General features: G+C 36.1%; 1 long non-coding RNA gene across 1 annotated transcript in view; it reads right to left on the bottom strand.

The window, feature by feature from the left end:
- The window catches only part of LOC141584572 (uncharacterized), a 536,063-nt gene that overhangs the window by 278,914 nt on the left and 232,604 nt on the right, over nt 1–24,545 (bottom strand). Inside the window, exon 4 of the long non-coding RNA XR_012517685.1 lies at nt 4,399–4,469. This is a non-coding gene — a long non-coding RNA (uncharacterized LOC141584572). The remainder of the gene's footprint in view (nt 1–4,398; nt 4,470–24,545) is intronic.

Genomic DNA, 24,545 nt, shown 5'->3' with positions numbered 1-24,545 from the left:
TTTTCTGAACTTCTTGAGAAAGCTTCAATTTTCCATTAAGCATAATGTTAGCTGCAGAATTTTTGTAGACATTTTTTATAAAGCTGAGGAACTTCCCATCTATTCTTAGTTTACTGTAAGTTTTTTTTTTCTTTTTATAATGAATGAGTGTTGAATTTTGTCAAATGTACTTTTTCCACAGTTTTTCGATATCCTGTTCTGGTTGGTGTTTTTTGTTTTTTGATATCCTGTTCTGGTTGGTGTTTTTTGTTTGTTTGGGGTGTGTGTGTGTGTGTGTGTGTGTGTGTGTGCGTGCGCGTGCACATTGGTTTTTTTTGTTTTGTTTTTTCAGTATTTTTTCTGTTGGCTTTTGATGTTTGGAGGTTTCTATTGCGATATCTTCAAGCTGAGAGAGTTTATTCCAGCAATAAGCCTATCAAAGGTATTCTTTATTTCTACTACAGCATTTTTCTTAAGTAATAGGATTCTCTAGAGGAACAGAACTAATAGGATAAATATATATATATAAGGGGAGTTCACTAAGGAGTACTGACTCACACTATCAAAGTGAAGTCCCAAGATAGGCCCTCTGCAAGCTGGGAAGCAAGGAAGCCAGTCAATCTCAAAGTTTCAAAAGTAAGGGAGCCAACAGTGCTGCCTACAGACTGTGGCCAAAGGCCCAAAAGCCCCTGGCAACCCACTGGTGTAAGTCCAAGAGTTCAAAAGCTTAAGAACTTGTAGACCGATATTCAATGGCAAGAAGCATCCAGCACAGGGGAAAGATGAAGGATGGAAAATTCGGTGAGTCAAGTTTTTCCAAATTCTGCCTGCTTTATTCTAGCTGCACTGGCAGCTGATTAGATGTGCCCACCCAGACTGAAGGTGGGTCTGCCTCTCCCAGTCCACTGACTCAAATGTTGATCTTCTTTGGCAACACCCTCACAGACACACCCAGGAACAATATCTGCATCTTTCAATCCAATCAAGATGACACACAGTATTGACCATCACATCTTATCATCTCCATCTCTGCTTACATTGGCCATTTATTCTTTCATGCTCCTTGTTTCATTCACTGGAGCCTTTGTGTATTCATCACAGTTGTTTTAAATCCTCTGATAATTCTAACAGTTGTGCCACATCTGAGTCTGGTTCTGATGCTGCTCTTTTTGAACTTTGATTTTTGTCTTTTCATATGTCTTCTAATGTATTTTCAATAGCCAGCTGTAATATATTGAGTAAAAGAAACTGCAGTAAACGTGTGTTTAATAACATGGGGGTCATATGTAGGGGAAGCATCCTATAGCCCTATGATTAGATCAGTCTTTTCATGAGTCTGTGCCTCTGGACTATGAACAGCACAGATTCTTCACAGGTTTTTTTACACCCATTACTTGGGATGAGATGGTTAGAGTAGGCTGGATGAAATATTTCCCGTCTCCCATGTGGAAATTTATAGGTGCCTAGAGTGGGGCTTTCCCTTCCGCCAAGTCAGGCTGTGATAGAACTCCAACAACTTGGACTTTGGTTGAGTAGTTTCTCCTCAGGACAAATCTTGTTAAAAAGAGCAGAATGCTCTGGCATACTTCACTTTTTTTCTCCTCACCCTGCCAAAGTACAAGGGGATTTTTTTCTAATATTCACTGTGAGGACCTGGGAGAACTCCAGAAGGTAAAAGTCACAAAAGGGTGAGGACCCCTAATGACTGGGTCCCCCTGGAATTTTTTTCTCAGACTTGTCCACATTGAACTTCCAACAATTCATTAATTACAGTTAAGGTTTCCCTACCCCAAAACTGCTTCCTCTGAAGGTTTCAGCTCATGGGTTTCTACTTTTGTAAGTTGGGATTCTCTGTATTTGCCCATAGTCTCCCCAGTTTTTGAGTCAGTGGCTTGCCCTGTGACAGCACTTTTCTTGCTGATCTAAGAGAAGTTGTTTATTCAGCTTTTTAGTTTATTCAGCATTTCACTTGTTAGGCCAGAGTGGCAACTTAAAAGCTTTATACATGCTGGACCAGAACCCAGAAGTCCTCTTTCCGACATTTTAATTATTGCCTCCTGTTCAAAATTTCAGGTAGAGTTTTTTACTGAAAAGTGTTTATTGCTTGATCATTTCAATTTGCCCTTTTGCATAACACTTACAGAGACAATGTTCGTTTTTTGGTGACTACTAAATTACTGATTTCTCATTGTTCCCATTCTAGGGCTGCTTAAAAAGCCCTGCCTAGATCATTTCTGACTTTTGCAGTAATGAATTTCATTGCTGCCCTGACTTATAAAATGTTATCTCAGAGCCTAGCTGACAAGCAGTACAAGTTTCACTTTGATGACTCTAGCAATCTGAAGGAAAGCCTTTCCACTGGCTCAACACCGTTGCTTGAAGGTTTTCTATGGTTTATAACAAATGACAGTACATTTGCTGTCAGGCAGAAAACAAGTAGCCATTCTAGTAGTATCAGTAGATACAAAATGGGAAGGTTATATTTTCTATAGAAAAATCATTATAAGAAAATTGTAGGGTTTTTTTTTTTCAGGAACATGTACAAAAGCAAATTTACTTATGTGGATTTTGTGTATGGAACAAAAGAATTGAATTTTCATTTCTTTTTAGCAAGTAAATAAAAATCTTAAACTGTCTACCTATTTCATATTATTCATAATAGAATGGAAGTAAAGAAGAAAAGAGATTAAGAGAAAAATAGCAAAAAAGCAAATAATAGAAAAGGGAAAAGAAAGATATACCAAGACATTAAAGGAGAGAAAGAAACGTGGATCTAGAGAGAAGCTAAAGCCATCTCATCAGGTGGTACAGGGTGTGTCCTGCCCAGGGCCTCTGGAGAGTAGGAACTGGAAATAACCTTTTAGTTGGTTTATTCACTAATTTACTGCATCTTGCATGCCCATAAAATTGACATCTTCTTAAAAATTAGTACAAAAAACATGAATTTTCAGAAGTCTAGAGAAAGGCACTAGACAGACTAGAGAGGAGAAATTAAAGAGCAAAGCATAAGCAAGAGCCTGGGGGAAGGAGAAGAGGAAGGGGAGAGAGAAAGAAGAGTGAAAAAGAAGAGAACTCGGAGAGATAATGCTACCTTTTCTTTTCAAGTACTTTGCCTTTTCTTTTAGATCCCTCAGTCAACTTGTTAACACTCTTTCACTATTAGTATCAGTTGTAACCACGTCTCTTCCAGAAGGTAATGTATGACTCTCCAGGCAGAATAAAACCTTCTTTATGACCCAGGACTGATATGTTTAAATGCTTAAGCATAGCTTGATGGATAATTGAACCTATGAAAGCATTTTTTTCTAGACAGAGTCTGGCTCTGTCACCAGGTTGGAATGCACTGGCACAATCTTGGCTCACTGCAACCTCCACCTCCCGGGTTCAAGTGATTCTTCTGCCTCGGCCTCCCAAGTAGCTGAAACTACAGGCACAAGCCACCACACCCTGCTAGTTTTTGTATTTTTAGTACAGACAGGTTTCACCATGTTGGCCAAGATGGTCTTGATTTCTTGACCTTGTGATCCGCCGGCCTTAGCCTCCCAAAGTGCTGGGATTACAGGCATGAGCCACCACACCTGGCCACAAGCATTTTTTTTAACTTTAATTTTAGGTCCAGGAGTATGTGTATAGATTTGTTATATAGGTAAATGTGTGTCATAGGAGTTTGTGTACATATTGTGTAGTCAATCAAGTGGTAAGCCTAGTATCCCATAGTTATTTTAAGAAAAATAATATTTATACTTTTGCCCACCTTGCTCCAACCAGTTTTCTACCAAAATCTAATCCTGAATTTGAATTTTTATAAATATCAATACATAATGAGTCACACAAAAAAGGTTATTACTATTTAACTCTCTCTCTCTCTCTCTCTCTCTCTCTCTCTCTCTCTCATTTCCCACATCCTATTGATGAGCATGCTCTATTAATTTACCACTTAACCTTTTCATATGTGTGTCCTCTTCTCATCTACAAAAATGCTGCCTAAGTTCACACCACCTTTCATTAAGATAATTAAGATCTCTAGCTGGCATTCCTATTTGCCTATTTCCACATTCTTTGCATTGGTCATTCTCAATCTGTTTTTCTTCTAGGAAAAATAATGGAAGATGTTCACAAGTACCCAACCAGGTTTTAATGAAACTTCAAGTAAAAACGGTTGCAGGCAAAGTATTAAACTAATTCATTCATAGCTGTATGATTAACAGCATCTCTACAGCAGTCATTGTCAAAAGGCCAAGCCATGAAAAGATAAGCCATGGGTTTTGTGCAATTCCAGGCAAAGGAAACTACTCTTCTCTATTTAAGCAAATTAGGAAACAAATGAGTAGCATTATTAATAAAGTACACCTCTGTATTGGTCCATTTTCATACTGCTAATAAAGTAATTTATAAAAGAAAGAGGTTTAATTGACTCACAGTTCAGCACAGCTGGGAGGCCTCAAGAAACTTATAATCATGGTGGAAGGGGAAGCAAACATGTCCTTCACCTAGAAACCGGAAGGAGAAGAATGAGCAAAAGGGGGAAAAGCCCCTTATAAAACCATCAGATCTCATGAGAATTCACTCACTGTCACAAGAACAGAATGAAGGTAACCATCCTGTGATTAAATTACCTCCCATCAGGTCCCTCCTGAGACACATGTGGATTATGGGAACCACAAATCAAGATGAGATTTTGGTGGAGACACAGCCAAACCATATCAACTTCCAAATACTTTGTTTGAGAAACAGTATCATTTGCTACCAGCAAATATAAAACACAAAGATGACTAGATGGCTCTCAACTTAAATTTTCTATGTCTCATTGTCTACAGAAGAGACCCCACATACTCCAATAAAGTTAAAAGTTAATACCTCTCCATTCTATGACCTGGATACTCTCTCCTCTGGCTCCTGCCCATATCTTCAATTTTGACTTGCCATATTGCTATTCCATTTCTACACTCTAGCTATACTGAACCACTTGAACTTCCCTGAATTCTCAATTGTGTCCCACATTTTTAGAACCCCAAAACTTGTTTATTGTGTTTGTAAATGAAGCAACTAAAAATTCATATAGTGCAAGTTGTTGGTGAATAAACACAAGGTTCTGCATGATATATTACAAAATAATGGAATTCTAAGGAAATGCATATGCCTGATGATCATCCAACTTATCCCAACTTTAGCTGTCTTTATCACAGCTAAAATAATTTCACATATCTGCTCCTAATTCTCAATTTGCCTCTGAATCTAAATTTGTACATTCTGACTTTATCACACCTTAAACTGTCTCATCATAAGAATAAAATACATAGAAAATAAATATTATACCTCATACAATGTTCCATATCATTGATACACTAGTTAGAAATGATTACATTTTTTAAGAAATCTACATGATTTTATCTAAATTTCAAAACTCCAAATTTCAAAATATATTAAAAATGACTTAAAAGATAAATATCTTTATAAAATTAAGAAAACTAAAAATAAGACAAAGAAAGAAGAAGAAGAAACAGGAAAAAAAAATACAATTATTGATTTTCTAATTGCTGGACCTAGGTATTTGGCTTTGCCAATATTTTGTGAAAAAAAATGAGAACCAATTTTAAAAACTAGTATTACTGAAAAAAATTGCTATTTATGCTGCTGCAATCTAAGAATTAATAAATAAAAGGCATCATTCTTCTGATGAGGTTTTTAATGAGCCTCGATATGTCACATTTTCAAATTAGGGGATGAAAAGACATTAATTTATTTTCCTGCAAAATGACAATAAGTTTGGTTTACTCAGCACAGTGCAGAAAAAGGAACAAGGAAGAAAAGTAAAAACATGATAAAGGAGAAATAAGTTAGCAAACCAATGTAAAGCAGCAGTGATACATGTTGTAAGATGGCCAGTGAAAAATTTCCACTTGCAGGCAGGCTAAAGAACTTCTAAGAGATATGTCCAATTTTAAAGTTGGTTACATTGTAAGAATATCATATCTCAAACTCAGGCTGACACATACATCCCACCTAATCTTAAGGAGGCAAATGGCTTGAGTGGGAGTTTGGCTGGTTTATGTGTTAGTTGGTATATTTACTTTAGGTAAATCATGGAATGAGGATAAATTTCAGGTCTCAGTCAATAGAGATAGTAACCTCAGCACTCTGGCAGGTGAGATAATACCTAACCTGAAGCAAATTATCAGATCCAGAGGCTTAGAGTGAGAAACTTATATTCTTTACTGAAGAATATAAGACCTGGGGGATTCACACAAGTGCCCAAGAGGGCTGCAGACTACTAAAGGTTCTGAAATGGAGGGCCAGTCTCAGTCTACCCACCTCTGAGGGGGCAGGGAGATCCCAGCTGATAATCAGTCTACATTAGCTTTCTCAAAATTTCTCATAGCCACCAAATGCTAATGGGCCTACATGTGTATTTGCTATATATCAAAACATGAGACATCGTTTGATATTTAACTACGAGGAGCCACAGTGGGATCAGAATTTGATGGTTAATGGGCAAAATTCAATAGATTTGATGGTGACTAAGGAGATGCTGAAAGCATACCTACATAGAGTCCTGTCAGTTAATGTGATAATTATAATTCTACATACTCATAATTCTATAAATCCATTTATTATATATTAAAAGAAATATGGCAGTATTAACATTAATTATCATGCATAAGGATATTAAAAAGAAATACCAAGCATTAACAAAATTTTCCCTGGAGAGAAGACAATAAGAAATGTTATTTTGCCTCTTTTCTTCTAGTCTATATGGATATTTTTCATAATTTTTTGTACTGGAAAACAAATCATTTTAAATGTTCATAAACAACTTATTTACCTGGATGCAGTTGGAGATAAAGTACATACATACAGTAGTTTCATGATTTTTCTAATTACTAAGGCTATGCTACTGTGAGCTTTTCTAAATAAGAAACTTACATATTCTCTTTTTAGTCCTATATTTTCTTACAACTGTATAGAAGACAAAGAAACTCTGGAAAGATAATCTGTTGACAATATAGTTTAGCTTTCTCCTGGGGCAAAACTTCTTTAGTTGTTCACTGAAAATGTTATTGTGCATTACTTATATCAATTGAAATTGGATCTTCCTTACCTTAGGTCATTCACAGTTTTAACTGCTTAGGCCTGCCAGGTTGCTACCATATTTCTCCACACATCAGTGTCAGAGACAGCCTGAGCAGTCACCATTTATTTGTAATTGTGTTCTTAAGAATGGAAGTAAGTGAAAGTGGTAGAAAACTGCAGTCACTCTTATGAACAGAGTCTGGACTCTAAACCGTTAGGGCTGTCCAATAAAGACCAAATTATTTTGCTGAACAGAAATGGAAAAAAATAATATAACAGTGTAAAAAATGAAGGTGTCATTTCTTAGTAACTCAGGAGACTAGATCATCTTTGGTGGTGGTGGGGTGTGTGTGTGTGTGTGTGTTTGTGTGTGAAAATATAAAGAGAGAAAAAGAAAAAAACTCTGTCAAAACAGGACTTATTTTTTGAAGCCATTCTGCTTCCAAACTTTAATACCTATTACTTTTCTTTCTCAGATACACAGCACTCTCAGAAAAGTTCGAGTTTCACCCACTATTTCTTCAACCTCAATACAAACCCCTGCTTTAGCAATTGCAAAATTCTCACTTGTTCTAGAAGATTTTGCTCAAATTCCACCTTCCTGGACTGCTCTAGGCAGACTTACATGCTCATACTTCTATTCAACCAATTTATTCCCTTTATAACAATCATCTTCTATTAAAACAGATTGGATATTTGTTGAGGATAGAGACAATATAGTTTGACCTTTGTATTCCAAAGGCCAAGCATAATAAATATTTCTGAAGCAAAGATCTTAGCAGTGTTACTGTCTTGAATCTAATACTCAAAAACATCTGCTAGCTTTGGGAACAACAACAAAAGAGTTATGCTTCTATATCTTTAATCATGAAATTAAAATAATGATAAACCCTATCTTGAAGAGATGTTGTGAGGATGTATTGTACAGATAATATTTATACAACACTTTGGAGAGGGCCTTGCACATAATAAGCACCCAATAAATACTAGCTTTTCTTTCAATAACCAATAGAAGCTCTGGTTTTGTGAAGTAAATTTTACCTATGCCAGATAGGATGGATGGATAGATAAATAGATGATAGGTAAGAAGGTAGGCAGGTAGAGAGATAGATAGATAGGTAGATGATAGAACAAATAGACTAAAACAAATGAAATAATCTCATTTATTTAAATAGAAAAAGAAAAATTGAATCCACACTAAATATTAGCATTCTCATTTATCCTTCTCATTACATACCATTTGGACTAAAATGCAAAGTTGATTTTATGAAAATATTTTCTTTTATGAATAAAATATTTCATTTACTTTTTGACATTATATGAAAAGTTTTTTTAAACAAGTGAAATGCAAAAGTATATGCTTTATCTGATTTCTGATGAGAAAACACTGATATGATATATTCTTAGAGCTTTCTTCTGTATTATCAATCATTTTTCTGAGATTCTCATTTGCTGTAAGAAGGTTCTTACATCAACTAGGTAAGTTTGAATTCCTAGCAAATTCTTCTAAGAGGTGATTAAAGTCATTGTTACAAATGACTGGATTTGTAAGTCTTTAATTCGACTTTTAACTTACCAATGGATCATGAAATGCTTCACATGCCATTCTATCAAATGTAGTCAATCTAGCTGAAATCTAAGTCATTAAGTAGTAAGCTCAATTGGGACAAATTTAGGCTGCGTTTGCACCAAGAAAATTGTTTCCAAACATTGTGATACAATTATATCTTAAAGCTAAAATTTAAAAACTACTAAACTATTTCAGGTAACGTATGACCTTAAAATGTATGTGATATATGTAGGAAATTTGGACATCAGTCAAAAAAGTAATATTTATTAAAATATTAAAAACCAAATGTTTTGAGAACAGCTGACTACTCATACATCCTTTCCATTCTTACCAATCCTGCAGATCATATTCCCTTATCCAAAATTCAGTTTAAGTAGTTTTAAGAAAATGCCTGATTTGAGCCACTTAAGATTACTGCTTCTACCTGTAAACTATCTTTAAATTAAGGAAATAAATGTAATAATGACTTTCTCTGTTATCTGTTTTTCATAAAACACACACACGCACACACAGTGGGAATGTACCTCAACCAACCACAGTGCTTCAAAAATTTTAGGAATATTAGAGTCAAATGGGTTTAGAATAAGAGATGTGATCATATGACACATCAGCCTAGGATTCAGCACAGGTAAAAAAAAGGGAACTGCCTGAAAAATTATGGTAGATTTCTCCAACATAACACATAGGAAGTTCCAGAACCAGAGAAACAGAGGCTTGGAACAATAATGCATACTCGAGCAATTTGGATGCAAATTAAAAACAAATTAGTTAGAACCTTTCTAATGTCTGGGATGCGAACAACTTGATTTGGCATTTCATCCCGGGTCCTGAGTTAAGTAACCAGGCCTCGGCCCAGAGTTACACAGGCAGTAGTTTGAATCTGGGTCTCTGAACAGAAGCCCTAGCCCTCACCCACTAAGATAAAGAAAATCACAGTGTCATTAGAAATCATGGAAAGTGATACAGTTCAGATCAGTGATACAGTTCAGAGCAAGGAAGGTGGGGCCATTGGTCAGTTATGCTCCCTACAGTCAGAAATCTAACAGATGCTTCTTCATGACCACTGCAGCATTAATAGCCACTGTGCTCCCTTCTTCGTGGAAGAGAAAATAATATGTAGCAATTGTCTTTTTACTTTGGAGGATATATGCTGGCATGCTCCTATCATAAGCAGATGCCAAGTTGGAATTAGCTCTGCAAGAGATTTATTAGAAGCTAGTCCAGTGAGAGGTTAACTGGGGAGGGAGCCAGGAGAGGCTGAGAGAAACATCAGACCATAGTGCAGGTCTGACTGATTGAAGGAAAGAGGAAAGAAGGAAGGTTGGAAGGAAGCATCTCAGACTGAGTACAGGCATATGAGAGTACATTGTGGAGACTTTGAGCCAAAATGATTACCTGTCAGAGGAGTCTCATATCCCTCAATGGGCCTTCCTTAGTATCCCCACTGGCCTTAGTCACCTACCCCTGGAGATTTAGCTTCAGTGCAAACATGAGGATGAATTTCTGAGCACCACAATTAGGGCCATTAGTCAACAATGCTCTCTGCATATTCTCTCATACTGAGAAACACATCTTTCTGGTCACCACATTTATAAATACAGATCAAACATCAATATTGTACAAGGAAGAAGTTACATGTTTCTTTAGAAGTAAAGATAACTTTTGAATGTTTGTTGATATAATGTACTGTGTATTTCAAAAAGCAAACGCAAACCTCTAATTTTTAAAAAATAAAAATTCTACTAATGTCAAGAAAAATTCAGTATTAAAAGAAATTAATGTGGTGATAATATGTCACAAATAGAACCAAGTATATTAATTGTCATTGAAAATAAAAATGGGTTATAAATAACCATAAAAATACATGGGCCTTCAAATTTGCTACAAATCTAGAAATATGTGCTCCTGAGAGATGTACCTAAACATTTACAAAACATTGAAATTAACGAATGGTCTGAGATACACTAGAGAAATTTTTATTAAGAAGAATGAAGAAAAGGAATTCTGAAACAGATGTAACTTGAGTTCACAAACTTAGATTTATAAGAAATTTTTAAGATGATGCATTACTGTTTTTCTATAAATTTATTTAATTTTTAACTCCAAGCCTATATCCTGTGAAGCTGTGATAAAATTCAGATCACAGCTATTCTTGGTGAGTCCCCTTTAGGATTAAGGTAAGGGCTTGGATTTTATTCAGCACTAGGATTTTGGGGGTGGGGGACTAGTTTAGTCATTATTTTTTCATGATGATTATCATTTAGTCCCTCATTTTTCTACCTATGTGGCTCTGTCATTCATTTCATCATTTTTGTGGCACACCTTGGGTTCTGAGTCTTTAATAATATTAGGGTTCTCTGGACTAGAATCTAGTTTCCTAGTGTATGTCAAAAATATTTGTTGTCTGTGGAAAATCACTCTCTGTAGCCTTTGGAAATTCTAAAGCCTTTGGAGACTCTCTTCCATTAAGCCCTAATGTCCTAAATGAACTACAGTCTTTAGAAACAAAAGCCAGAAAACGAGATAAATGTCTGGAATACAACATCTACTTTTACCTTGCCAGAAAAATTCTGAGACAGAAAAATGACAGAATTAACTTATTCATTGGGATAAGGATAGTGGCAAAATACCAAAAGAAAATGCGCATGAATATGCCAAAGATTTTCCTGCCACAAAAGGATATTGCTGAGGTTACAGAACAATGGGTTTCAGAGACTCTTATTTCATAGAATATATGTGCCCCTGTAGATTTTCATGGATGTAGCTGGAATATAACACAGCATATCCTAAAAGAAAGAATCCTGAATTTTTAATCAAAAAACCTTAATATAAGAGTTTTATTATTTTCATGGATCTGAGAAAAGAACCTAATCTCTCTAGGCCACCATTCCTCATTCATGAAGTAAAGATTTCTCACAGAAATACTGGGGAATTAGATAGGTGCAAATGTAATGCAGCAATATTATTAGAATTTATTATTTCTTCTACTCTATGAATAGATAGACTGAACTGGTTTATATCCCAATAAATCAAGACTACAACCAGAGCTTCTTACTACTTAATATTTCTCCGCTTTTTGCCTTACTGTGCAAGAGAAGAAAAATTAGTTAAGTATTAGCATTATCCCTGAATGTCTTATTCAAATTGCAGTGTGCCCAACCTCCCAAAATTGAATCATAAAGAAGCTGAAACCCTAAACAGACCAATATTGAGTTCTGAAGTTGAATCAGTAATAAAAACCTACCAATTAACCAATGGGAAGGTAGAAGCAATATGGCAAAATAGAAGCTGCCAGTGATTGTCACCTCCACAGGAATACCAAATTGAACAACTACCCATACAACAAAGCACCTTCATATGAACCAAAAATCACGCAAGCAATCACAGTACCTCGTTTTAACATCCTATCAAAGAAAGAGTCAGTGAAGGGAGTAGGAAAGATAGTCTTGAATTGCTGACACCACCCCTACCCTATCCCCCTAGCAGTGGCTACATGGCACAGAGATAAAATCTGTGTGTTTAGGGAAGAGAGAGCACAGTGATTGTGAAATTTTGCATTGAAACGCAGTGCTGCCGTCACACTGGAAAACAACACAGGGCAGAATCTGCAGGTGCCCATCCAGGGAGCATTCAGACCAGCCCTAGCCAGACGAATATCATCAATCCCAGTAGAACCCACATTCTAGCTAGCTCTACCACCACGAGCTAAAGCATTCTGTGATCCTAAATAAACTTGAAAGGCAGCCTAGGCCACCAGAACCGTAATTTCTGGCCAAGTCCTGGTGCTGTGATGGGCTTGGAGCCAGTGGACTTGGAGTACATGTGACCTAGTGAGACACCAGTTGGGGCAGCCAAGGGAGTGCTTGTGTCACCACTCCCCTAACCCCAGGTAGCTCACAGCTCCAGAAGAGACTCATTCCTTCTGCTTGAGTAGAAGAGGGGAGAGAGTAAAGAGGACTTCATCTTACAACCTGGAATCAATTGAGCCATAGTAAAATAGAGTACCAATTTTGAGGCTCCCATTTCAGGCCGTGGCTCCTAGTTGCCATTGCTAGGCCTACCTTGGACCAGAAGGAAATCCACTACCTTGGAAATGACCCAGTCCTGACAGTGTTTATCACCTGGTGACTAAAGAACCCTTGGGTCTTAAACATCAGTGGTACCCAGGCAGTTCTCACCACAGGCCCTGGGTCAAACCCAAGGCCATGCTGGCTTCAGATGTAACCCAGCACATTCTCAGCGTGGTGACCCTACGGAATGACTTCTTCTGCTCAAGGAAAGGAGAATAAGAGTAAAAGGGATCTTGTCCCCTCTACAGCTTGGATGCCAGCTCAGCCACGGTGAGAGAGAACACCAAGCAGGCTCTCAGGGTCGTTGTTTGCAGGCCCTGGCTCATGGATGGCACTTCTGGTCATGCCCTGGGCCACAGAGGACCCCACTGACCTGAAGAGAGACACAGACCTGGAGGCATTCACCGTAAGCTACCTGGGCCTTGAGTGAACACTGTGGCAAGAGCCAGGTAGTAACTGCCAACAGCCTGGGGCACTGGTGGCCATGGAGAGATACTCTCTCTGCATGAGGAAAGGAGAGAAAGAAGTGGGAAGAACTTTGACTTGCAGCTTGTGTGTTAGCTCAGTCACAGTAAAATAAAGCATCAAGTAGATTCCTAAGGTTCCTGACTCCAATTCTCAGCTCCTGGATGGGATTCTGAGAACTGCCATGGTCCAGTAGGGAGCTGAATACCATGAAAAGTAGAACACTAGCCTAGATGAATTCAACACCTGTTGACTTAAAAGGTTTTGGACCTTGAGTGAACATTGGTGGTAGTCAGGCAGGGCAAGGAGTACAAGAAGCTTATAGAACACCAAGTAGATTAACCCAAAGGAGATTCTCTCATGGTTTTTAATAATAAAGCTCCCAAAGGTCAACGATAAAGCAAATATCCAAAAAGCTGTAAGAGAAAAGAAATGAATAACATAAAATGGAGCTTCAATATGTCTGGCAGCAGAATTCTCAAAGAAACCTTAGAGGGCAGGTGAGAGTGGTATGACATATTTAAAGTGCTAAAGAAAAAATTACCCAAGAATAGCATATCTGGCAAAAACATCTTTCAAATAGAAAGAAGAAACAAAGACTTTCCCAGACAAAAGCTGAGGAATTTCATCAACACCAGACCTTTCCAACAAGAAATGCTAAAGGAAGTTCTTCAATCTGAAAGAAAAGGACATTAATGAGCAATAAGAAATCACCTGAAGGTACAATCTTTCTAAGTACACAGAAAACACAGAATATTAGACCACTGTAACTGTGATGTGCAAACTACTCAGACTTCAAGTAGAACAACTAAAAGATAAAACTATCAAAAATAATAACTATACAGACAGTATAATGATATATAAATAGAAACAACAAAAAGTTTAAAAGCAGAGGTGATCAAATTAAACTGTGCAGTTTCTTTCAGTTCTCTCTTTGCTTATTTATTTGTTTTTGCAATCAGTGTTAACTTTGAATATGTTTAAAATAATGTGTTAAATTATTTGCAAACTTCATAGTAACCTCATATCAAAAACCTACAATGAATACACAAAAAATAAGAAGGAAGAAATTAAAACATACCACCAAGAAATTAAAATATACCACCAGAGGAAACAATCTATACTAAAAAAAGAAGAAGAAGGAGGAGGAGGAGGAAGACCACAAAACAACCAAAAAGCAAATTACAAAATGGCAGTAATAAGTTCTTACTTATCAATAACGTGGAATGTTAGCAGACTAACTCTCCAAGCAAAAGACATAGCATAGATAAATAGACAACAAAAATCAAGATTTAATAATCTCTTGTCTCCCAGAAACACACACTGACAAAGGACTCAGAGGCTGAAAATAAAGGGATGGCAAAAGATATTTCATGACAATGGAAAACAAAAAAGAGCAGAAATAGCTATACTTACATCAGAAAAAAAAATTCAAGACAAAAACTACAAGATGAGACAAAGAAGGTCACCATATAATGATAAAGGGGTCAAAACAGTAAGAAGATATAACAATTGTAAATATATATGCACTCAACATCAGACCACCCAGATATAAAAAGCAAATATTAATGGAGCTAAAGAAAAAGATAGGCCCCAATACAATAATAGCTGGAGACTTAAATACCCCCCACTTCCATTTCAACACTGGACAGATCTTCCAGACAAAATATTAACAAAGAAACATCAGACCTAACCTGCACTATAAATTAAATGTGACTAAGAGATATTTACAGAATGTTTCATTCAAAGGTTGCAGAATATATTTTCTTCTTTTCATAACATGGATTATTCTTAAGAATTGGCCATCTGTTAGACCACAACACAAGTCTTTAAAAATTCAAGCACACTGAAATTATATCAGGTACCTTATCTGATCACACTAGAATAAAACTAGGAATCAATAACAAGAGACACTTTGGAAACTATATAAACAGATAGAAATTAAACAATATGCTCCTGAATGACCAGTTGGTCAATGAAGAAGTTAAGAAGGAAATTTAAAAACTTACTGAAACAAAGAAAAATGGAAATACAGAATATAAAAGTCTATGGAATAAGACAAAAACGTGCTGAGAAAAGTTTATAGCAATAAGTTATCACATCAAAAAAAAGTAGCAAAACATCAAATAAACAACCTAATGATGCATTGTAAAGAATTACAAAAGTAAGAGCAAATCAAACCCAAAGTTAATAGAAGAAAAGGAAAAAAAGTTACAACAGAAATTAATAAAATTGAAGTAAAATATACAAAAGATCAGTGAAACAAAAATTGGTATTTTGAAATGATACACAATATCAACTATTAGCCATACTAAGAAAAAAAAAGAGATGACCGAAGTAAATAAAATCAGAGATGAAATGAAAAAAATAGAACTGAAACTACAGAAATTCAAAGAATCATTCAAGACTACTATAAGCAATTATATGTCAATAAAATAGAAAGAAAACTTAGAAGAAATGAATAAATTCTTAGGTATATACAAAACACCAAGATTGAACCATGAAGAAATCCAAAGGTGAATAGACCAATACCAAGTAATAAGATCAAGACCCTGTCTCTACTAAAAATGCAAAAATTAGCTAGGTGCCTTCCTGTAATCCTAGCTATGTAGGAGGCTGAGAAAAGAGAATCACTTGAATCCGGGAAACAGAAGCTGCAGTGAGCCAAGATCATGCCACTACACTCCAGCCTGGGTGACAGAGTAAGACTCTGTCTGAAAGAGGAAAAGAAAAGAAAACCATAGTAAAGTCTCCCAGTAAAGAAAAGCCTGGGACCTAATGGCCTCACTACTAAATTTTCCCAAACATTTAAAGAAGCACTAATACCAGTCTTACTCAAACTATACTGAAAAATAGACGAGGAGGGAATTCTCTGAAATGCATTCCATGAGGCCAGTATTACTGATAACAAAACCAGACAAAGATGCATTTAAAAAAAAAACAAAACTACAAAACAATATCCCTGATGAATATTGATGCCAAAATCCACAACAAAATACTAGCAAACTGAATTCAACAATGCATTAAAACAAACATTCATCATGACCAATTGGGATTTAGCCCAGAAATGCAAGAATGGTTCAACATAGGCAAATCAGCATGATACATCATATCAACAGAATGAAGAACAAAAACCATATGATCATTTTAATTAATGCTGAGAAAGCATTATATAAAATTCAACATCCTTTCATGATAAACTATTTCAAAAAACTGAGTATAGAAGGAACTTACTTCAAGAGAATAAAAGTTATATATGACAGACCCATTGCTAGTATCATATAGAATGGAGAAAAACAGAGCATTTCCTTTAAGATGTAGAAGAAGACATGGATGCCTACTTTCAGTACTTGCATTTAGCATACTATTGGAAGTTCTAGCTAGAGAAGTCAGACAAGAGAAAGAAATAAAGGGCATGTAAATAGGAAAGAGAGAAGTCAACTTATCCATGTTCGCAGATGGAATGATCTTATTCTTGGAAAAACCCAAACACTCCACTAAAGGACTATTAGAACTGATAAATGAATTCAGTAACGTTATAGGATACAAAATCAACATATAAAAATTAGTAGCATTTCTAAATGCCCACAGTGAACAATCGGAAAAGAAAATCAAGAAATTAATCCCATTGACAATAGCTAAAAAATAAAACAAGATACCTCAGAATAAGCTTAAACAAGTAAGTGAAAAAACTCTACAACAAAAACTATAAAACAATGAGGAAAAAAATTAGAGGACACACAAAAATAAAATGATATTTTATACTTATAGATTGGAAGAATCAATATTGTGAAAATGTCCATACTAACCAAAGAAATCTATAGATTCAATGCAACCTCTATCAAAATACTAAGGGCATTCTTCACAGAAACAGAAAAAATAATCATATAATTTATATGGAACCACAAAAGACCCAGCTAGAATAGCCGAAGTATTCCTGAGCAAATAGAACAAAACTGGAGGAATCACATTACTAACTTCAAATTATACTACAAAGCTATAGTGACAAAAACAGCATGGTACTGCCCCCAAAACAGACACGTAGACTGATATGGTTTGGATCTATGTCTTCAATCAAATCTTATGTTGAAAGGTAATCCTCCATGCTGCACGTGAGGCCTGGTGAGATATTATAGGATCAGAGAAGTAGATTACCTTCTTGATGCAGTGTCAAAATAGTGAGTGAGTTCTCATGCAATCTGGCTGTTTAAAAATTTAAAATGTTGTGACCAATATGCTGATAGTAACATGAACAATGAAGTTCAGGCTGACAAGGTCTCAGGTGGAAATGAGAAACTTATGGAGATGATGACTGGAGCAAAGGTCACATTTGTTATGCATTAGCAAAGAGGTTGGCTGCATTGCGCCTCTGCCTTAGGTATCTGTAGAACTTTGTAATTGAGAATGATGATTTAGGGTATCTGGCAGAAGAAATTTCTAAACAGCAAAGTGTTGAAGACATGGCCTGGCTGCTTCTAACAGCATATGCTCCTATGCATAAGCAAAGAAATGACCTGTAACTGGAACTTATATTTAAAAGGGAAACAGAGTATAAATGTTTAGAATATTTGCAGCCTTGCCATGTGGTAGAAAAAAAAAGAGGAATCAAATGCTAATATCAGAGACAATGGAAACCAGAGATTTAGGAGGAAAGAATGGATTCATGAGCCAAGCGAGGGACCCCACTGCTCTTGCAGCCTTGGGACACTGTTACCTCCTTCTCAGTCACTCCAGTTCCACCCCTAGCTAAAAGGGGCCCAGGTAAAGCTCACACTGCTGCTTGGAAGGTTGCAAGCCATAAGCCTTGGTGGCTTCCACATGGTGTTAAGCTAGCAGGTGCACAGAGTGCAAGTGTTGAGGCATGGGAGCCTCCACCTAGATTTCAGCAGATGTATGGAAAAGCCTGGATGTCAAGGAACAACCCTGCTGCAAGGGCAGAGCCCACATGGAGAGCCTCTACTAGGGCAGTGCAGAGGAGAAATATGGGGTTGGAGCACATACACAGAGTCCCTACTGAGGGAGGCACTGCCAAGTGGAGCTATGAGTGGAAGGCCACAATCCTCTTGGCTCTGCATGGTACAGTCACTGGCAGCTTGCATCCTGCACCTGGAAGAGCCATAGGCATTCAAAGCCAGTCCATGAGAGCAGCAGTGGGACTGAACCCTGCAAAGTCACAGGGGTAGAGATTTCCAAGACCATGGGAGCCCACCCTTTAATCAGTGAGCCCTAGATGTGGGACATGGAGTCAAAGGAGATTATATGGGACCTTTAAGATTTAATGACTGTCCTGCTGGGTTTCAGACTTGCATGGGACCTGTAGCTCATTTTGGGGGGGGGGGCTGATTTCTAACTTTTGAAATGGGAGTATTTGTGCAATGCCTGTACGTCCATTGCATGTTGGAAGTAACTAATTGTTTTTTTTTGTTTTTGTTTTTGTTTTAGAAGCTATTTGGCAGAAGGGACTATCTTTATTTCAGATGAGACCTTAGACTTTAGCTAATACTGGAATGAGTTAAGACTCTGGAAGACTGTTGGGAAGCCATGATTGTGTTTTGAAACATGAGAAGAACATGAGATTTGGAAGGGGTCACTAAATGTGTGTCCCCATCTAAATATTAATTTGAAATTGAATCCCCAATGCTGGAAGTTAGGCCTGTTGGGATGTAATTGGATCATGTAGGTGGACTTCTCCTTGGTACTGTATTGCAATATTGAGTCAGCTCTTATGTGATCTGGTTGTTTAAAATTGTATAGCATCCTTTCACTTTCTTTCTTCCTCCTGCTCCAGCCATGTAAGATGTGCCTGCTTTCCCTTGCCTTCTACTGTGTTTGTAAGTCTCCTGAAGCCTCCATAAAGCAGATGTCATACTTAATGTATGGCATGTGGAAACATGAACCAATTAAACCTCTTTTCTTTATAAATCACTGAATCTCAGATATATCTTTATAGCAGTGCAAGAACTAATAGAAAGACCACTGGAATAGAGTAGGGAATCCAGAAATAAATCTATATATCTATGATGAAATCATTTTTGACAAAGATGCCAAAAACATACAATGAGGAAAAAACAATTTTTTTATAAATTTTTTGGCGAAAACTAGATATCCATAAGCAGAAGAATAAAACTAGACCCTATATTTTATCATATATGAAAATCAAATCAGAATGGATTAATGACTAAAACCTAAGACCTCAAATCATGAAAACTACTACAAGAACATTGGGAAAAATCTCCAGGACATTGGCTTAGGCAAAGATTTCTTGAGTAATACCTCACAAGCACAGAAAACCAAACCTAAAATGGGCAAATGGGATCACATCAGGTTAAAAAGGCTTCTGCACAGCAAAGAAAACAATAAACAAAGTGAAGAGACAGCCCACATAATAGAAGAAAATATTTGCAAACTATCCATCTGACAAGGGATATATACATAAGGAAAATATATGTATATATATGTGTGTGTGTGTGTGTGTGTGTGTGTGTGTGTGTGTGTTTATATCTGAGAATATATAAGAATATATGTATATATAATCAGAATATAGAAGGCATTCAAACAATTCAATTTTTAAAAGTCCAATAATCCTATTAAAAATGGGCAAAGATGTTAAGAGACATTTCTCAAAAGAATACTTACAAATGGCAAACCAGTATATCAAAATATGCTCAACATCATTGACCATCAGAGAAATGCGAATCAAAACTACAATGAGATACCATCTGACCCCAGTTAAAATTGTTTTTATCAAAAATATAGGCAATAATGAATGCCAGAGAAGACATGGAGAAAGATGAGCTCTCATTCACTTTTGGTAGGAATGTAAATTAGTATTGCCACTACAGAGAGCAGTATAAAAGTTTCTCGAAAACCTGAAAAATGAACTGCCATATGCTCCAGGAATCCCACTACTATGTATGTCCCCAAAAGATCAGTATGGCATATAATATGTGTACTTCGTGTACTTCCATGTTTATTGCAGCGCTGTTCACAAAAGCCAAGATTTGGAATCAACCTAGGTGTCCATCAACAAAACAGATAAATAAAATGTGATATATATACACAATGGAGCACTATTCAGCTACTAAAATAATGAAAGCCTGTCAACTGCAGTAATATAAATTGAATTTGACAAGATTATTTTAATTGAAATTAGCCAGGCACAGAAAGACAATCTTTACAATTTTCACTCATCTGTGGGGCCTAAAAATTAAAACAATTGGCCTCTTAGAGATAGGGAGTAGAATAAAGGTTACAAGAGTCTGGGAAAGGTGGAGCAGGGGGAATGCAGATGGTTAATAGGTACAAAAATATACTTAGATAGAATGAATAAAATCTAGTATTTAGTAGCACAAAAAGATGACTGCAGTCAGCAATAATTTGTTAACACATTTAAGAATAACTGAGGGACTACAATTGGAAAGTTCATAATACAAAGAAAGGTTGAATGCTTGATGTGATAGATACCCAATTTTCCCTAATGTGATTACTATACATTGTATAACTGCATCAAAATCTCATGTACCCCATATAAACCTACTGTGTACCCATAAAAATTAAAAATGAAAACAATTTAAAGAAAACAAAACCTGTAATTTGTTACAACATACATGGACTTGGAAGATATTATGCTAAGTAAAAGCCAGAAACAAAAAGATACTGCATAATTGCACGTATACGTGAAATCTTAAAAAGAATCAAATTCATGGAAACAGAGAGTAGAATGGTGATTATGACAGTGGGGGTGAGGAAAAGAAAGTGCTGACTAAAATTAACAGCAATTTATTGTACATTTTAACTAAATGAAAAAGTATAATTGAAATGTTTGTAACACAAAGAAATGATAAATGTATGAGGTGATGAATACACTACTTAAGAAAAAAAAATGCTACCAATCAAAAAAAAAAAAAAAAAAAACCTCAGACCGGGACGATTCACAGCCAAATTCTACTAGATATGTAAAAAAAAAGACATGGTAGCAAATCTAAGAAACTATTCTAAAAATCAAGGAAGAGGAATTAAATATTTAAATGTAAGACTTTGAACTAAAGGAATCATAGAAGAAACCCTAAGAAGCGCCATTCTGGATACTGGCCTTAGGAAAAAAGTTGTAACTAAATCCTCAAAAGCAATTACCAAAAAAAAAAAAAAAAAAAAAAAAAAGACAAATGGGACCTAATTAAACTAAAGAGCTTCTGTGCAGCAAAAGAAACTAACAGAGTAAACTGACACCCTACAGAATGGTAGAAAACTTTTGCAAACTATGCATTCAACAAAGGCCTATTGTCCAGGAGCTATAAGAAACTTAAACAATTCAGCAAGTAGAAATCAAACAATCCTGTTTAAAATTGGTCAAAAGACATTAACAGACACTTCTCGAAAGAAGACATACAAACCAGTAACAAACATGTGAAAAAATGCACATCATCACTAACCACCAGAGAAACAAGTCAAAACCACAGTGAGATACCTTCCCACACCAATCAGGATGGCTCTTATTTAAAAAGTCAAAAAAGCAACAGATGTTGACAAGGCAGCAGGGAACAAAGAACACTTATACACTGTTGGTGGGAATGTAAATTAGTTCAGCCACTGTGGAAAGCAGTTTAAATTTTTTTCAAGGAACAGAACTACTGTTTGACCCAGCAATTCTATTACTGTGTATGTAGGCAAAGGAATATTAAACATTGTATCAAAAAAAAAACATGTACTCCTGTTCATCACAGCACTATTCATAATAGGAAAAACATGAAATCAATCTATGTACCCATCAATGGTGGATTAAATAAAGAGAATGTGGTCCATATACACTATGGAATACTATGCAGCCATTTAAAAAGTACAAAATCACATCCTTTGCAGCGTTACAGATGCAGCTGGCGACCATCATCCTAATTAAATTAATGCAAAAGCAGAAAACCAAATGTCACATGATCTTACATATAAACTGGGAGTTAACATTGAAACTCATGTACATGAAAATGGCAACAACAGACACTGGGGACCACAAGAGGTGAGAGGAAGAGAGGAGGGTAAGAGTTGACAAATTGCTTGGTTCCTATGCACATTACCTCGGTGATGGGATCAGTACTACCCCAAACATCAGCATCATGCAATATACCAATGTAACAAACCAGCACATGTACCTCCAGAATCTAAAATTAAAAGTAAAATTATAAAAAATAAATATAATAAAAATGCAATGTGTCATATTCCTTGTTGAGTTATTCTATTTGCAAAGTCGAAGAGTTCTCAAGACTACTGTCATTCTGATACCAAATGCCAAGTTCAATGTTCCCCAAATAATCCCAACTCTGGTACCTATTACAAGCTTAGGGGATCTCCCTTAGTTTCAATAATTTTCTAGAATTCACAGAATTCACTGTGAATGCTGTTTTACTAATGGTCATGGTTTATTACAGTGAAATGATACAGATTTAAATCAGCCATGGGAGGTGGCACAAGAGACAGAGTCCAAACAAGTTGCACATGTGAAATTTCCAGCTGTTCTCTCCCAGCAGGGTTATGGATAGTGCTGTTGTCTTCAGGCAATCATGTGTGACCATACTCAAGGAATACTGACAATTAGAAAAGCTCAAGCAGCCTTGATCTTTTGGCACTTGGTCATATAGATATGGCTGACCACCTCCTGATGGACCTTTAGTCTCTAGCCCTTCCAGAAGTCGAGTTGATACTACATGGTCCAAAAGCCACATTATATATCACATTGTGAGATCATCCAATGTGACCCAAGGCCCTTAACTAAACAGATACTCTTTTTAGGCAGGTCAATCCAAGGCTTAGTGATCACCCTCCAGGAACAAATAACAAAGGTTATATCTTTCTTTTGGTATGATTATTTACTAATGTTGTGGTTCAGGATCCAATACTCCAAAATATAGCATGTTGACATCGAGATCCGAAGAAGCCTCAAGTTTTCTGTCACCTTCTTCCCACCACCATCTTTTCCAAAACTTTTATCTGCCTAAGCTCTAGACTCACAAAAAGGATTATTTCTTCTTCTCCTTCCTATACAACCAAGATTGTAATCACACCTGAACAGACTCTTTAACTGTCAAGAGAACTGTTTACAAGTTAATCCTCTTCCAGAATCCATTCATTCTCCCCAGTATTCCTATCGACAAAACTTTTCTTCTTCCTACTTCCATAACCTGTTTTGCCAGGATAACCTGAACCACTTGGGGGATGGGCACTCTGTGATTCTCCCCATCCACGAATTGTGCACATATCTTAAATAAATGTATATGCTTTTTCCTCTTATTAATCTGCCTCATGCCAGTGATTTTCAGTGAATCTTCAAAGGGCCAAGACCCTTGACCCCTACACTACATAGCACCTTTCAAGTGATAGAAAACAAAACATAATTATCAGTAGTGTTGGCTGACAACTCCTCAAAAGACCAGTAGGAAAAATGTTACCTAGCAAATCTAAACTTATTAGACCTAACATAGTAAGAGACTATTGCACCAACCTAATATATAGAGTTTTAGGGTCTGAGTTAAAGTAGTCTAAGGCTGGTCTTTGAAGGCAGGAAACTTATTTGAATTGGGCAAAGTCCATGACATAGTAGATTAGGATTTGTAGACACAGGAAGAATGCATTGCAAACACATGTGCTCTTTCTGTGAAGATGAAGTACATCTTCATAAGTCAACTAATTTTTTATTATATCTGCTGTTTGCCCAAGCAAGCAATCTCTTCCCAGGCAAGAATATTTTGGAACAAATATTTAGTCATATTGACACATATGATCTCAGCTCTTACTTCTAAATGTTTAGCTGTGTGAATGCAGCACATGGTCTCAATTTTCAATGGTAAAAACTGAATTTCTAAGCTCATTTTTAAGTCTTACCAAAAACTAGTAGTATAGAAAACCATGTCAGGTTGTTGGTATCTGTGAAGTTTTTGAGCTGTCAGAGCCAGTTGAGTTTTTTTTTTTTAACTTTTAGATAATTTGTTAAAGCATAAATGGTTGAAACTTCTAAAACTCCTGAAACTTGGTCTTCTTATCTTTAACATGAAAAGATACCTCTATTGAAGTATTTTACAATATCAAATAGCCACTAAGTGACAAAACTGTGCTACAAACTTACTCTATTGGACTCCTAAGCTTTCCACCATACCACCTTTCCCTACATATTCTCAATGTTTTACTGAAGTAATTGAAATCTTAAATAATATATATGAAAGCACTTTCTAGAACATAGCACATAGTAGGTAACAGTCATCAATATATACTATGATGGGCAATATATAATGTCCTTCCTTAATGTGTGAAGATTTTTGTTCACATAAATAATTTCAATGACAAAAAAGTATCTAAGTAAATGAAATATATTAATATATATTAATCTAAATAATAGGAATCTATTA

The sequence above is a fragment of the Saimiri boliviensis genome, chromosome 5 (assembly GCF_048565385.1).
Source record: "Saimiri boliviensis isolate mSaiBol1 chromosome 5, mSaiBol1.pri, whole genome shotgun sequence".
In the NCBI taxonomy this organism is placed as follows: Eukaryota; Metazoa; Chordata; class Mammalia; order Primates; family Cebidae; genus Saimiri; species Saimiri boliviensis.
Note: the sequence above shows the minus strand (reverse complement) of the source record. Positions and strands in the feature narration are given on the sequence as shown.